Source organism: Prionailurus viverrinus, chromosome D2 (genome assembly GCF_022837055.1).
Source record: "Prionailurus viverrinus isolate Anna chromosome D2, UM_Priviv_1.0, whole genome shotgun sequence".
Classification (NCBI taxonomy): domain Eukaryota; kingdom Metazoa; phylum Chordata; class Mammalia; order Carnivora; family Felidae; genus Prionailurus; species Prionailurus viverrinus.
In genome coordinates, this window is record NC_062571.1 from 56,414,550 (window position 1) to 56,431,631 (window position 17,082).

The window sequence follows — 17,082 nt, forward strand, 5'->3', positions numbered from 1 at the left end:
GACAGCAAGAGGAAGGACAGCAAGAGGTAGACTGCTGAGAAGAAGGCCAAAAAGTCTGAGACAGGCTGCTGCCCAAGGCTGGCAAGTCTAGTCTCAACCTGTGGGCTTCTGGAAGCTTTGCCTCCAGACTTCCTGCACTGCTGGCTTTAGTGGCTGTGAGGAAAGGAGAACCCTTCTCCTCAGGTGGGGTCAAGCATCAGCTGTCCATTTAAAGGCCATCTTTTGAATATCAAGTAAAAACTGTGCTGTCCAGGAAGCCACTATTCCTCAGGGTTACGACGAGCTGATGTGCCCACTCTGGAGTAACAGTGACAAGCATTCATTTTCAACAAATCTCCGGTCAGTGTAACCGGGTTCCAGATCGGTGCCACAGCCAACACCTCTACTGTGCACAGGCTCAGGCAGGTGAGGAGGGGTGTCCTGGTGTGCGGGGCATGGCACAGAGTGAGATGATGCTGAGATGGTGTAAGTAGAACCTACCAGAGCTCTAAGGCAGGGGCTCTTAACCAGAATCCATCAATTGATAGGCTGTGTGCAAGATTTTTATTCCGGGGGGGGGGGGGGGGGCGTGCACGTGCATGCGTGCGCACAGGCCTATACTCTCTGGAGATAGTCCAAAGCTTCTATAAGATCCCAAAGAAGGACAAAATGGTTAAGAATGGTTAAGAGGAGAAGGAAGGCTCATCCAGCCCCTTTCTTGGGCCATCTCTTCTTCACTCCTAAATCACTTACAGAGCAGCTGAACATGTCAGGCACTGACAGGACATGAAGATGAATAAGATATCGATCCTGCCTATGGAGAACCCACAGTCTAAAAGGGCAGGTACAGTGAGAGGTAAGGGTTATCTTGGCTGACTCCTGCAGGCTGACCTCCTAGGGAAGGAGGTGGCCTCCTGCAGAGCTCATGGCCATCAGTCCTAATAGAATGCTGGGCTGGTACATCAGGCCACTGATATGTCCCACAGAAAGCTCTACCCACGGGCTTGCACGCTAGACCTCAGGTCATACAGGGGAAGAGGTTGTGCTCCCACGACCGTGAAGGCTGAGATGGGGGAGCTGGGTTAGGGGACTAGGCACCATGACGTCCTACTGCTGCTAACTGTGGGGCAACGACCTCCAGGACCCACTCAGGCTGGGCAAAGGACTGAGGTTTCCCAGATAGGCAGCTTAAAAACCCCACAGCCTTGGCCAGCGGTCTCATCCTAGAGCCTAACATCTGTGCTGACAGATGTCTATGCACGGCCCCAGACTGTGACAGACAGTGAGGCAGATTCCTGCTGCTCTTCCCCTCTCTGTGATTTCTCTCAAGACTCACTATTCCACAAGGTCTGCCAGAGGCGGCCAGATCTCTGACCTTGCTTGCACAACAGGAATCCAAGCAGAATTGAGTGCTGACAGACGAGGCAAAGGACTCTGGGTGTTTTAAGCGGGGTGGGGGGGTGATACTATTTTTCACTAGCCATCAGAGCCAACAATCTTCTGTATCTCTCCTGTCCTTGCCAATCCTACTGACCCCCTTCTCAGTGCTAATTATCCCCCTCCAAGGCTAACTGAAGTAATGTCCCTGCCTCCCTTCTCTCCAAGACCCATTAACTGAGGCTGCCATTTTCTCCACTGGATCTGCCCTTCCTGATAGCCTTCTGTCCTTGATCGGTTACTTCTAGAACAGCCAGGACCCATTCCCATGGACAGAGTTGTACATGGCACCCAAGCAATTCTCAGCCACCAAGGGACCTTGTGAAGGAAAGAGCCAAAAAGATCAGTGATGATTAATATTCTTCTTCTGAGTAATTATATAATATCACCGCAAGCTTCAATATTTTATTATTAGATGCCTGAACTATCCCATTTTTTTTTCATTCCTGAGGTTCTTCTTGGAAAAGAAAATAACCTCATTGCGTTAAAACACTCAATCAGCTACTTTATTATTATTATTATTATTATATTTATTTTTGAGAGAGAAGGACAGTGCAAGCAGGGGAGGGGCAGAGAGAGAGGGAGACACAGGATAGAAAGCAGGCTCCAGGCTTTGAGCTGTCAGCACAGAGCTAGATGTGGGACTCAAACCCAAAAACCTGGAGATCATGACCTGAGCCGAAGTCGGAGACTTAATGGACTGAGCTACCCAGGCACCCTTCCAATCAGTTACTTTAAACTGCAAGAAGCTCCCCAGAATTGCTCCAGAATTGTTTAGATGCTACCCTGAGCGGCCGAGTCCCAGGCACCAACTTTTGCCAATTCTCTATTCTAATTTACAATACAGGTACAAGCTCCTTGGGACAGACCCATTGTACAGTCTACCAGTGCTTCAAGAAAGAAGAACATGTCATTTCTCCCAAATTACTGATCTATTATTAGTCAGCTAGCCAAAGAGTCAAAGCTCTAGTAAATAATATTAAGGAAAGAGCAGAGAAAATACAAATACGCCAATGAGAAAGACAGGATAATAAAAGATATGGAGAATTTTAGAAACACACTGATGTGAATTCCATGCTAAGAATTTTTTAGATTTCAGTACAATTTTTATAGAAAAATATTAATTGCCAAAACGGTCTTAAAATAAGAAGAAAATCTGACTAAATCAATAATCATAGATTATATATGTTTTATGTCTCTTACTAAAGTTTAAGAAACAATAAAGTGTATTCCTATTTTAGATTACATTTATAAAAAAAATTAAACAGCAATTAAATTCAATGGATAACCCAAAAACCAAGTTTCATTCTCATAAAAACTTAATATGTGATAAAGAAAGCATTAAAAATCAGTATGAAGAAAATGGTTGGTGAGAAGAATGACTCAGGAAATGGTGCTGGGAAAATTTAGCTATTTTGGGGTGGGGATGGGAAAACAGAGGGACTATTGCGATGCTTCCTAATTCTCACATACCTCCAAATAAAGTTTATATGGATTATAGACTGAAGTGAACAATAAAACAGATTTTTAAAATTAAAAAGATGAGGGGCGCCTGGGTGGCTCAGTCAGTTAAGCATCCGACTTCGGCTCAGGTCATGATCTCGCGGTCTGTGAGTTCGAGCCCCGCATCGGGCTCTGTGCTGACAGCTCAGAGCCTGGAGCCTGTTTCACATTCTGTGTCTCCCTCTCTCTCTGACCCTCCCCCATTCATGCTGTCTCAAAAATAAATAAACGTTAAAAAAAAAAAACATTAAAAAAAAATTAAAAAGATGAAAATATGGGTGAAAATTTAACATTGGCTCGGGAAAAGACTTATTAATCTTAAACAACAGAAGAAATACAATCCAAACAAGCAACAGGGTTGGTATGAATTTAAAACTTCAGTAAAAAACATTTTAAAAACCTAAAATCTAAATTGTATTGTTTTAGTGGCATTAGTCATAATAGTCAAATTGGAAACAACCCAATTGTCCCTCAGCTGATGAATGGATAGACAAAACATGGTATATTATTCAGTCATAAAAAGGAATAAAATATTGACATTGAAAACATACTGAATGAAAGAAGCCAGTCACAAAAGACCACATATTTTTTTATTCCAAATATATGATATGTCTACAATAGGCAAATCTATAGAAACAAAAAGTAGATTAGTGGTTGCCTAGGGCTGGGGGCTTGGTGGGGGCTAGGGAGTTGGGGGAGCATAGCTAAGGGGTATGTAGTTTCTTTTTTGAGGTAATGAACATATTCTAGAATTAATTGTGGTGATAGCTGCAAAAGTCTGTGAATATACCAAAAAAAGCCTCGCTGAATTTTACACTTTAAATGGGTAACTTGTATATTATATGAATTACATCTCAATAGAGTGTTACCAAAAAATCCAGTGGCAAGTCACAAACTGGTTTAAAATTAGAAATAAACAAGCCAAGGGGCTAATTTCCTTAAGATATGAAGAGATCACAGAAATGTCTTTTAAAACACCCAATAAGTAGATAATTCACCAAGGAAAAAAATACAAATTACCTCCCCATCTAAAAAAAAGAAATAAACCATCATTCATTATCACTAATGATCATGAAAATAAAATAAAAATAACATTTTACATTTACTGCTATTTTACCTTTTCAAGTTAGGAAACTTTTGAAGGTGAGGTAACATACTCACTCTCATTTGATGCTGAGGGAAGTATAAACTGGTAAGACCTTTCTGGAAAGGCATGTGTTCATATGCCGAGAAAGAGAAAGGTTTTGGTTTTGGTTTGGTTTGGTTTGGTGTTTTGTTTTGTTTTGTTTTGTTTTGTTTTGTTTTGTTTTGTATTGTTTTGTTTTGAGAGAAAGAGAGAGAGAGAGCATGAGCAGGAGAGGGATACAGAGAGAAAGAGAATCCCAAGCAGGCTCCAGACTCAGCGCAGAGTCCAACACAGAGCTCGATCTCACAACCAGATCATGACCCGAGCCAAAATCAAGAATCAGACAGACTCTCAATTGACTGAGCCACCCAGGCGCCCCTGAAAGAGAAAGTCTTTAAAGTGTTCATACCTTTGGCCGCATAATTCTACTATAAGTCTCTCTTAAGGGGGAAAATAAATGTTCAAAATGTAGATAAAGACAATGAACAAAGATGTCTGCTAAATCACTCTTCGTATCCATGAAAAGTGGAAAACAACCTAACTGATGAAAGAACATTTAAAAATATTTTAAAAAAAATTTTTTTTTCAACGTTTTTATTTATTTTTGGGACAGAGAGAGACAGAGCATGAACGGGGGAGGGGCATAGAGAGAGGGAGACACAGAATCGGAAACAGGCTCCAGGGTCCGAGCCATCAGCCCAGAGCCTGACGCGGGGCTCGAACTCACGGACCGCGAGATCGTGACCTGGCTGAAGTCGGACGCTTAACCGACTGCGCCACCCAGGTGCCCCTAAAAATATTTTTAAAAGAGTTTTAAGTATGGGGTGCCTGGGTGGCTCAGTCGGTTGGGCGTCCAACTTCAGCTCAGGTCACGATGTTGCGGTCCGTGAGTTCGAGCCCCGCGTCAGGCTCTGGGCTGATGGCTCAGAGCCTGGAGCCTGCTTCCGATTCTGTGTCTCCCTCTCTCTCTGCCCCTCCCCCTGTTCATGCTCTGTCTCTGTCTCAAATAAATAAATAAATAAATAAATAAATAAATAAATAAACGTTAAAAAAAAAAAAGAGTTTTAAGTAGAAGCTTATGACATTATGTTAAGCAAAAAAGCAGGATATAGAATCATATATTTTATAGTGTCGGATATCAACTATATAAAGAAAAACGCATTTAAAAGGTCAGAAGAAAATCTGTCCTTGGATTGTGCATGGCCCCTCTTCCCTCCCTCCCCCTTTTCCTCCTTCCTTCCTACCTCCCAACCTTCCACGTGTTTTCCTATTTTACACAATGAGAAAGCACTTGGAAATGGGGGTTGGGGTACAGAGAAAAGCAGCAACTGACTCCGTTGGCTAATCGTGTCACTATCTTGGCATAAATGAGATTGACCCTAACAGTGCGGCACTTGGCAGATATTCTCCAGCATTCAGATGGAGCATATAAACAATTCCTTCCAGTAGGTCTATTCATTTAGTCACCTGAAATGAATTCACTCCCAGCAGCTAATTCACTTCAGGAAGTCAGGCAGGATGCCATTCATTCTGCCGGCTGATTCTGGAGGCGCTGATTGACAACACTATCGCTTGCATTTCTTCAGCCACATCTGCCTCTTCCACAGCGTACTACAGACTGGGCCAGGCCAACCACTTCAGCAAATCCAAAGTTTCCTTTCAAGGAAATGCCAACCCAGACATAAGCACCCCTGAAACCCACCTGACAGAGTGACATGGCACCAAGCTTTGCCACGTAAGTATGCAGATCCCTTGTGACCCCTCCCCACCTTGAAGATAATACCACCTTTTTTTTCTAACGTTTATTCATTTTTGAGAGACAGAGAGAGACAGAGCATGAGTAGGGGAGGGGCAGAGAGAGGGAGACACAGGATCTGAGAGCCTGATGAGGAGCTCGAACCCATGAGCTGTGAGATCATGACCTGAGCCGAAGCCGGATGCTTAACCAACTGCGCCACCCAGGTGCCCTCATAATACCACCTTTGCTGTCCTGAGACTCAAATAATAAATGTTTGAGTGAAGGCATTCCGAAAACCCCAAGGACCCCGCACAATGTAAAGTACTATTAAGACACCAATAGTATCCTCACTGCTTTAAAATTGAACAATATTTTCTCAGCTTTTACGAGGTCCACAGGAACTCTGGAGAAATCATAGAAAAAAAGACTTCCTTTGTACATCTGCCCCCCGCCCCCCCCCCACACACACACAAAGTCTTATCTATAAAGGATCCATGTGGCAAATACTCCTAGGATTCAGTGGCAGGAAAAGTTTGTCTCTTCAGAGAACTTGCCTGTTTTCTCTTACTAGACCACAAGAACAGGCTAACATGGTGCATTTCACTTTTTGCCCTTACTTCCAGACAGTTCGGTCATCATTTTGGTTCTTAACTGCTGTTAACACTCTCACCCAGGTCCTTGGTCATGCCTATTTGTCTTTAATATTGTGTTTAATTTTGGAGGCTGCTCCAAATTCTTTGGGGATCTAGGGAGGATGTGAATCAATGTTTCTCAAACTGGTATCTGCCAGAAGTCCTCCCCTATAGTCCTTATGAGAATCTGTGCTTGGGCTTAAATTTAGATGATAATGCCTTTAAAGTAAAAGGCAAACACGTTCCAAGTTATCTAGATGACCATGTTATAACTGGGTCCTGCCATAGGATTGTGGTGTCCGTGTGTGTGTGGAGGGGGTAGGTGGCAATCATTTTGCAGCTAGATTGTGCTATTCTGAATGTCAGAGGCTAATGAGCAAAGAGGAGAGGGGGCAAGGCAGTGTGCAGAGGAGGCATTTGTGCCACATGAACACCAGAAGGTTTCCCTGTACACTACTTCATATAGAGAAATGCGGTGGGAGATCCAAGTCCCAAAATAACACAGGGGAGCTGCAGCAACCCCCTCAATGGAATCAGTGAGCACCACAGCCTCGTGTCATGTTCATGATGCTTCCTCAATAAACCAGCATCGTCTGATGAAATAAGTATAGTCAGTATGCCTTTTATTTGTTTCATACCTATATTTGTATCTTGCCCATGTTCTGCTTTCAGAGTTGGGAAAGAATACTAAGCGTAAGAATACTAAGCCTAAGCGTAAGGAATATGTTCATACATAGTTAAACAACATCAGAATAATGGGTTTTTTTCCCTCTGTGAAGGAGTCTACACATTATTTGGGTCTATAAACACCATGAGTTTTAGGGGCACCTGGGTGGCTCGGTCGGTTAAGCATCACATTTTTGATTTCAGCTCAGGTCATGATTTCACAGTCATGAGATCAAGCCCTGCCTTGGGCTCCTCATTGGGCCTGGAGCCTGCTTAGGATTCTCTCTCTCTCCCTTGCTCTCGGCCCCTCCCCCACTCACACATGCTCACACATTCTCTTTCTCTCTCTCCAAATAAATAAACATTTTTTCAAGCTATGAATTTTTTTTTAAATTTTTTTTTTCAACGTTTATTTATTTTTGGGACAGAGAGAGACAGAGCATGAACAGGGGAGGGGCAGAGAGAGAGGGAGACACAGAATCGGAAACAGGCTCCAGGCTCTGAGCCATCAGCCCAGAGCCTGACGCGGGGCTCAAACTCACGGACCGCGAGATCGTGACCTGGCTGAAGTCGGACGCTTAACCGACTGCGCCACCCAGGCGCCCTAAGCTATGAATTTTAAATGAAATGCATATATGTATTCACCTGTACCCCCAATGCACCACGTGGAGCCACTCATACTAGGTCAGAGGATTGATTGGTGACAGATTCCTTCCTACTAATAATAACAATAAAAGTTACCATTCATTGAATACTGTGGTGACTGCTTAACAGTCTTAATCTCATTTAATACTTACAACAACACTAGGAGATAGGAATCAAGACCCTATTCTCATTTTATAGATGGAAACATGTGCCTGAAGGACGCAAGTAAGCAAGCAAGCGGGAATTCACCCCCAGGGGTCTGTGTCTGGCCTCGTGTTTGGATGGGTCCAAGGCAGGAAGCAGCTGTCACCTGCTATTCCTGGTGTGGGGTTGTGGCTGCAACTCATGAGACACAATGTGGGCTTTTGCTCACCAATGCCTGGTGATGCTGTCTTGTTCTGAGCCATGCTGCCTTGGGTTAGGTGTGCTGTGACCTGCAACCGGGGCCAATAGGCACATCCTGAGAATGGGGTTTAAGTCAAGAGACACTGAACATCAATGGAACCAGCCAGGATCCCGCAAGTTCAAGGGGCCTCTGACGCAAGGCTGCACTCTCTTACTTCCCAATTAAGTTTTCAGACCATTAAGTTTGCTGTCTTTTTCCTGCACATTGTCTGGCACTCAGTCAGGACTATGGCATTTTGATAGTCTGCAGGAGGGCCAGAGAATGGTGTTTGCTGATCTTGGAGAGTTTCTTCAGAATATACAAGCTAACTTTTCTTTGTAAGGTAATGCTAAACTTTGGGAAAACTATAAACAAGGATCATTCTTAAAAATAATCGCATTTGGGGGCACCTGGGTGGCTCAGCCAGTGAAGTGTCCAACTCTTGATCTCAGCTCAGGTCATGATCTCACTGTTCATGAGTTTGAGCCCCACATCAGCCTCTGCGCTTATGGCGTGAACAAAGCCTGCTTGGGATTCTGTCTCACCTTCTCTCTGTCCCTCCCCCCATTGTGCTTTCTCTTTCTCCCTCTTAAAATGAATAAACTTAAAAAAAATACACATTTGTTGAGCATTTACTATACGCCAGGAACCAGGCAAGACCCTTAACATATAAGATTCCATTTTATCACAACTAAGAGATTGATATGACTCTGCCCATTTCACTGCCCATTTCACTCTGCCCTAGATGTGAAAACTAGGGCACGGAAATTTAAGCAAGTTGTCCAAATCATTCAAGTGCTTGCTGTGTGAAAATTTAACCCCCAAATCCATGCTCTTGTGTACTTTTACAGTGTTTTCCACACTGTGACCCACATAACCTGGTGTACAGGAGATGATTCCAAAGTGAACAGCAAATATTCAGTGACACTGAACCACATGGTAGAAAGCAATCCCCTTTCAATTCTTTCAATCCCACTATATCAAGAAGACCTGGTATGATAAGAGGATGCCTTTAATAGCTCTTTCACATGCTTTTCTTTTTCTCCCTTGGTACAATGGTGAGAACAAGGCCTTAACCCCACAGACTTCTGTAGGCTCAAGTATCCAGTAAAACTTAATACCATTGTTTGATTTTTATTGTCTTTATTTTTAAAGTTACCTTTTTCAACATTAAAAGATTCTGGTTTTTCAATTATAGTGGCAAAGTTTCCTTTTTTTTGTTTTTAATCGATAGAGAGAGGGAACAAGTGAGCGAGGGCAGAGAAAGAGAGGGAGAGAGAGAGAGAGAATCCCACAAAGGGCACAGAGAGAGAGGAAGAGAGAAAGAGAAAGAAGTTTGGCTCACCCAATGTGGGACTAGAACTCACATAATGATATAATGACCTGAGCTGAAGTCAGGTGCTTAACCGACTAAGCCACCAAGGAGCCCCAAAATTTCCTTTTAAAATAAATTTACGTAGGGGCACCTGGGAGGTTCAGTCGGTTAGGGGTCTGACTCTTGGTTTTGGCTGGGGTCATGGTCTCGAGGTTCATGGGTTTGAGCTCTGCAACAGGCTCTGTGCTGACAGTGCAGAGCCTGCTTGAAATTCTCTCCCTCTCTCTCTGCCCCTCCCCTCCTCGTGTTCTCTTTCTTTCTTTCTCTCTCTAAATAAAAAATAAACTAAAAACACCCTTTTTAAATTTTTTTTTCAACGTTTATTTATTTTTGGGACAGAGAGAGACAGAGCATGAACGGGGGAGGGGCAGAGAGAGAGGGAGACACAGAATCGGAAACAGGCTCCAGGCTCTGAGCCATCCGCCCAAAGCCTGACGCGGGGCTCGAACTCACGGACCGCGAGATCGTGACCTGGCTGAAGTCAGACGCTTAACCGACTGCGCCACCCAGGTGCCCCAAAACACCCTTTTTAAATAAAATAAGTTTACTTAAAAAACATGAAATGACTCAAAGACAATATTGGGGTTTTTTTGTTTTGTTTTTAAGTAGGCTCCATGCCCAGTGTGTGGCTTGAACTCATGACCCTGAGATCGAGTCACATGCCCTACCAATTGAATTGGCCAGACACCCACAAAATAGTGTTAATAGTACAATGGAAATAGCGGTTGAACAACATTGTGAACGTCATTAACGTCACTGAATTGTATATTTAAAGTTGGTTAAAATGGCAAATATATATCATATTTTGCCACATTTAAAAAATTGATAATGTAATATACCCAAACCAAAAAATCCATTGAATTTTACCCTTTAAATGGGTGAACTGCGTGGCATATGAATTATATCTCAATAAAACTGTTGAAAAAGATAAATCAAAAGCCATGTTGATAATTCTCACATGACTGAAGTTTGAAGAAAGGTGAATTATGCTGTACTGCTCCCATTTTGTTAAGCTAAATTCATCAGTAATTTTTAAAATAAGGCAAAGTAAAGGGAGGAAGAGAGGAAGAAGACCTGAAGCATGAACATACTGAATCCAAGTTTTGGATGAGAAGGAAAAAGAAAGTGAACAAAGAAAGAAATGAAGGTGATACATTTCAGCAGAGAATGAAAAGCTTTCTACCAATATAGCCCCAAATGGCATGAAACAGAAATGATCATTAGGGTGACTCCAATTGTGGTCACCAGGGAATGTGCGTCCCTGGGCTGGAATGAAATAGGAGAGGATCGTCAGTTGTGTCCAAGATTTCCAGTGCAGCTGTTAAAAGAAAGAGTGAAGAAACTCAAAGATTTCTTGGAAGGATGCAGACATGAATAGCCACGAAACCCAGGTAGCGGGGTCTGGGAATGAAAGCGGCCATATTCTCTCTGCATTTGCATCCTGGGTCAGGGACGCAAATTTAACTATCACACAGGTGAGGCAGGAATATAGAGAGTTGCCTGAAGTCTGGAGAAACTTCCAGTGGCTTTTCCAATGTCAGGATGACATTTCTCAACTATTATGATTTTCACCCATCCTACCTAAGCTACAATGTTGAAACCATAAAACGACTATGCCTGAAAGCCTGACATAAAGCTTTCCGAAGCCTGAGCTTCCAGATGACCTAGCAAGCACCTACTGAACATGTTAGACATGGGTCCCATTGGGGACTATACAATGTGTCCTCCACAGTCTTGGCCTTCAGCTTACAGCTGAACTGGGAAGAGGAAGCTCCATGGGAAAAACATGACAGAACTATGGAATCCCTTACCAGCAAGCAGCAGCCTGTGTGGTGAGACCATAACCACAACAACATGAAGTAAGTTATGTTTTAAGTGTTTAAAATGTGCTCGTGCAGGAAAAATAGAACAGAAGTTTCAGAAGTTGAGAAAACCTTCCTGAGGGATGAAGAAGGCAGGTTAACTTTCTTTAATTGATTCAAATAGTAGCTGGATGCTGAGATGACCCTTTGGTGAAGAAGGTACATTTTCCATTTAAATTAATAAAATAATTCATAATTCTTTCCTTTATTCCTTCCACATATAGTCATTGCCTATCAATGAATAATAAATATTCAAAGCATATCTTAGGACCCCCAAGAAATGTAGGGGTGAGAACATTTCTGTCTTCCCTGGCAGTGGGGGTATCATACAGGCAAAAAACACAGGACAGCTGCTCTCAACCTCCAGAGACAAATGAGAACAGGAATAACTTAAAAATAAATAAATAAATGAATGAATAAATAAATAAAAATAAACAAACAAACAAACAAACAAACCTCATGAGGGAAAAGCAGAAATTTATCAATAAAACACAGTTTATGGCCACTAGAGGATAAAAGCAGAAAGGACATCCCCAAAGAAATGACAGGTATGGAGTTGAAAGGCACAGAGAATGCGGACATGGGGGCAGGGGGGTCGGGGCGACTTTCCTGGCAGAGGTAAAGGCACGATTAAGGACACAAAGGCTTCACAGCAAATGATGCGTTTGAGCTACAGGAAGCACTGTGGGGGTACCTTCTATATGGGGTAAGAGGGGAAAGGGAATGAGAGGGCCCTGAATGCCATTTCAGGGACTTTAGTTGTGTATCAAAGACCTGTCAGCAACACTACTCAGGAGAAAAGGCCATTCTGTAAAATATAGATTGAAAATATAGTTTCATTTTTCTAAAAGTGGACGAACTTTGCTTGTTTTTCAAAATAATTCCAGACACACAAGCAGAGTATGTCAGCTCTTTTGTAAATCTTGGTCAGAATCAAGAAGGGGAGTGGCTGACCACCCAACACACAAACAGTGTGGAGCAAACAGTGCCTCCAAATAAATAAGAAAACATAAACTGGAGGCTAACAAACTGTTGCCAAGCCAACATCCTGCTCTATCGCTTTCTCGAACGAATGAGATGCTATAATTAACCTGATGTCTGAGAGTATACCACAAGCATGGTTCACAAAATGCTTACAAAAATGATTCTCAAGTAGACTAAACATTTCTCCTACCATGTATTTTGTTTCTACGCTATGAGCTTAGAAAATTAGGGTTATGGTTATTATGTCCTTAGAAAATGCAGAGGGAGACCTGAGGCCTAGCCTCGTCCCCTAGTTCCAAATGTGTGCATCCAAATAAAGGAGGCTTTGCTCCCTCCAAGAGCATGTGGATTCTGGGGCGAGGTGAGAGGCTTGCAATGGCGGGACTCAGGTTCTGGGTTTCTGTAACCCCCCGCTTCCTGGCAAACATCAAGAGGGCTTATTCGTTTTAGTCATCACCCATGGGTCTTTCTCCCCACTTGTTCACCCACCTTGGTTAGTGGGTACTGAATTTCCTGTCCGATGAACCCCTTTCTCTTAAAAAGCTCCCAACCCAGTGACAAGTATACCCAAGCTACAGGTCACCAACCCCCCACAGAGTCACATACAGTCATCAGTCTGAATGGCGGTAGGAGGAGTCGGAGGAATGCCTTACCCACCACATATCTTACTGGCATTAAAGTCGGGTGGGGGGAGGTGATGATTGTTTAGAGATTATTTAGAGTTAGAATGAGTTCATTAAAGTGATATCAATCGTTGGCCATGTCGCCTTCATCATCTCATCCTCGTGATGTTAAAACGGGAAGGCAGGGAGTCCTGCGGGCATATCCCCAACTCAGACTTTCAATAAACTCATGGTGGCCACTCTGCCTCCCTGGAAACAAGGAAAAAGCAATAGAAAGGAGGAGCAAGAATGAGCCCACTCCCCCCATAAACCCAGGCTGACTTTCTGAGGTGGTCGGTGTTGCTGACTTTCCCAACACAGGCCAGCTCACCTGTCGCATTCAACCCGCTTTGCCATCCAGATGTTCTGTGCCAGCCGCAGATTCCTGAGGTGGCCCAGGTTCATTACAAGCCGGTGGATATGCAGCGCAAGGTAGAGGGTTCTGATCAGGACTCTACTGTATACCAACGCCAGTCTTCTCCAGCTCACATAGGTAAGGAGTCCTTGTTCCTTCCTTCACCAGGTTAATTCCCCTGGCCCCCCTTCAAGTTCAGGATAAGGGTGCTGGACGGGAGAAGAGGAGACCTCAGGACTCTCAGATCTCTATCCAGCCCCCACCCAGTGACTCTAAATGAACTGGTCAAAGTGTTAGTTTTGTTTTGCTTTAAAGCGAAAGATGACGGCTCTTTCCTTCCCCTCCCCAACACACCCTACCTGCTCTTCAACTTGAATAAAAATAGCCCCACAGATGAGGCTGCCATGACAACCAAAGTGAGCTTGACAGCCTCTCCTGCCCCCCAGCCTTGCTGGGCCTCTCCAGCCCTCTCCCAAGTTCAACCTGCAGGAAACCTCCCTGAGTACCAGACCCAAACTGCTCCGTCCTCATCCAAGAAGCCAAGGGCTATTTGGATTTCTCGCACCACCCAGTGCCTCAGAAGTTTTTAATTTGTTCTCATTTGTTCCTTTCAGTGTCCTCAGCTACCTGTGCCAGACACGACTGTCTCCACCTTGCAGATGGAAAACGGAGGGCACAAGGACATGAAATGACTCGCCCTAGGTCATCAGCAGTGGGTTTAATGGTAGAACCAGATTTAGAACTCAAGGTTCCCGTTTCCTAACCAGTTCTCAGTCTGAAGGAACAATTGATCTCAGGAAAGATGACCCCAGGAGAGAAATAATTCCTCCGGGGTGAGCTTCTCCCTGGCCACAGACAGAAGTCCCTCAACCAGTCTCTGAGATAAATCTGGGAAGGGTTGCAGAAACCCACCTCTACCTTGGATCCAGCATCTCTGGGGATGCTCCAAGCACAGCTTTCATGGGCCAAGTTTATCAAAATCCTTAAGAAGCGTCATCCATACCTGCATTCCAAAATCCACCCCTGGGGAGAAGGCTCTCCACCAGGAGGGCTCTCAGGGCTGGAGGCCTGTAAGCCCCTGTTTCATCCTTCAGGAAACCCCAGTGTTGCTAACAAAGCAGGAGATACCACAGCCCCCATGAAGGCTTCCTCTTTCTTCACCTCTTTCCGATACTTATAAATGTGCTTCCTCTCTCTATGTAAATTTCGCTCAAATGGCAGGACATACGCTTGTAATGAGGCCATTAATAACTACTCTTTAAACAGCCTCTTCTGAGTTTCCTGGTTCAGAAATCAATTCTAATCTAAACAGACACTGATGTCTAGATTTACTGGTGTGAGGACAGACAAATGGGCTTTGTCTGGCGCAGGCCACAAAAATACAGTTTATTTTCACCCGGCCAAGAACTGGGAGACCAAAGGCAACTTTAAAAAAAAATTTTATTTATTTCTTTTTGAGACAGAGTGTGAGCTGGGGAAGGGGCAGAGAGAGAGAGGGAAACACAGAATCCAAAACAGAATCCAGGCCCTGAGCTGTGAGCACAGAGCCCGACACAGGGCTAGAACTCAAGAACCATGAGATCATGACCTGAGCCGAAGTCAGACATTTAACCAACTGAGCCAGCCAGGAACCCCAGGCAACTTTTGCTAATAGAAATGAGCTTAGGAAATTGTGAAGAAAACTCCTTTTCTTTTTTCTACCATTCCACTGTCACACTTGCAGGAAAGGCTGAGGTGAGGTTTACTTGCCCCCACTGTGGCTGACAGCGTCCTAACCAGCTAAAACTGGGAAACTGGACTGGTCAGTTTCACTTTCTGTTTTTAGGAAGGGTAACTTTCTCTCCCTCCTCACCCCGAAATGCTGCATCTGAACTCACAGTAGGGTCAAGCTGAGGGGGGCGCATGCTTCTCAGCGATCAGCTTTACAAAAACTACACGGGGAGCCTGGGTGGCTCAGTGGGCTAAGCATCCGACTCTTGGTTTTGGCTCAGGTGTGGATCTCGTGGTTCATGAGTTCAAGCCCTGCATTGGGCTCTGCAGTAGAGGTGCACAGCCTGCTTGGGATTCTCTCTCTCTCCCTCTCTTTCCACCCCTCCCTCCCTCCCTCCTCCCTCCCTCTCTCTCTCTCTCTAAACAAAATTTAAAAAATTAAAAAAAAAATACAAAACAACAAATGGGCCAAAATAGAAACTCAGCCCAGGGGCTGCTGTTTGCCCCACACCCTAGTAATTAAAACCTGTGCTACTAAAGGCATGGCTCTATAGATATTATATACTATTTTCTAGTAACATAAATGCAGCTGCTGGTGGGGTTCTGGAAGAGTGTAGTCAGCAAAACTGCAGGGGCCTAAATTCAAGTCCCACTGCTCATTGCTATCATTGACTGGGTAATCATGACTTTTCTAAGCTTCAATTCCCTCTCCTTTAAAATGAAAATATTTATACCTGCCTGGCCTGGGGCACAGGCTTATTGGGATTGACAAACACAGAAGCCCTTGGAAAACTCAAAGTCCTAGACAAAGGTAAGTATTTGTTATTTTTGTTACTACTCATTTACCGAATGAAAGTTCCTACAAAACAAGTCTCCATGTAGAAATGAGTAGGAGTGTTACCTCTGCATCTGTCCAGAGCCAGACAATCAGATGTGACCCAGGAAGTGAGTGTTAGGTGGCCCAGGGATACTCCAGGTAGCCAAGGAGACAGGAAACAACAGAGACTCAGCTACTCCCAGGCACGGGCAGCAAGCCACGAATCTCCACAACAGAACAGGCATCCTGCACCCACCAGCTTGCTCGTGAGATTGTTCTCACTGTGGTGATGGATGGAGATTTTTTATTACGGGGGAAGCCTGCGCTCCCCAGGCACGGTCACACTGTCTCAGAACAGGTGGTAAGGTCAGGGGCAGGTGTAGCAGAGGAGTGAGTGCAAGGGCTCTGCTTGCGTTCAGACCCCAACTCTGCCACTTCCCATCTGCCACTTACCTCTCTGTGCCTCAGCTGTCGCATGTGCAAATGGACAAAATCATACCACCTACTTCACATAGTAATTATAAGTATATGATTTGATTCATATAAAACGCCTAGAGAGTGCGTGACAGAGAGTAAGCACTGGAGAGTCATTAGCAATTAATGTTGTTTATCTGTTGACCAAATTGTTCTTCTACTAGACTGTGATTCCTTTGAGGGCAGATTCCCTGACATTCATCTTTGGATCCCCAGAGCCTAGAATATAGTGAAAATCAATAAATGCTTCTTACATGAATGGATGAATCAATGAATAACATAAGACTGATCACCTAAGTAACTATCAGGGGGACAATACAGCAGGGAGGACCAATACAGGGCTTTGTGCCATGGGGCTTTTAGTGTGGAATCTGGAAAAACAGGAAATTGTCTGCCCCCACCCCCACCCCAGTTTATGCTAGCAGGCTGAACCAAGCTGCCCTGAAAATTCGACATGGTACACTGTGTTAGTCCAGGTCTTCTGAGAAACAAACACTAAAATGGAATTAAACATGCAGGGAAAGTACCCATGGCAGAAAAGCGGTTGGGGGGGGGGGGGCGGGGGCTGGCAAAACCGTCACATGGTCTGAGCCCAAATAAAGATGGAGGAGGGACGGGTGGAAGCATCCTAGACCACTGAGCAGTCTAAGGAAAGTTCTGCAAGCCTCTCAAGGAGTTCTTGAGCTGAAGGTGGCCACTGGAAGAGTTCCATGTCTCCCAAGAGCCAGACTG

General features: G+C 44.2%; 1 protein-coding gene across 3 annotated transcripts in view; it reads right to left on the reverse strand.

Annotated features, from left to right (window-relative positions):
- PIK3AP1 (phosphoinositide-3-kinase adaptor protein 1) overlaps nucleotides 1-17,082 on the reverse strand; it is a 119,894-nt gene that overhangs the window by 59,702 nt on the left and 43,110 nt on the right. The window lies entirely within an intron of this gene.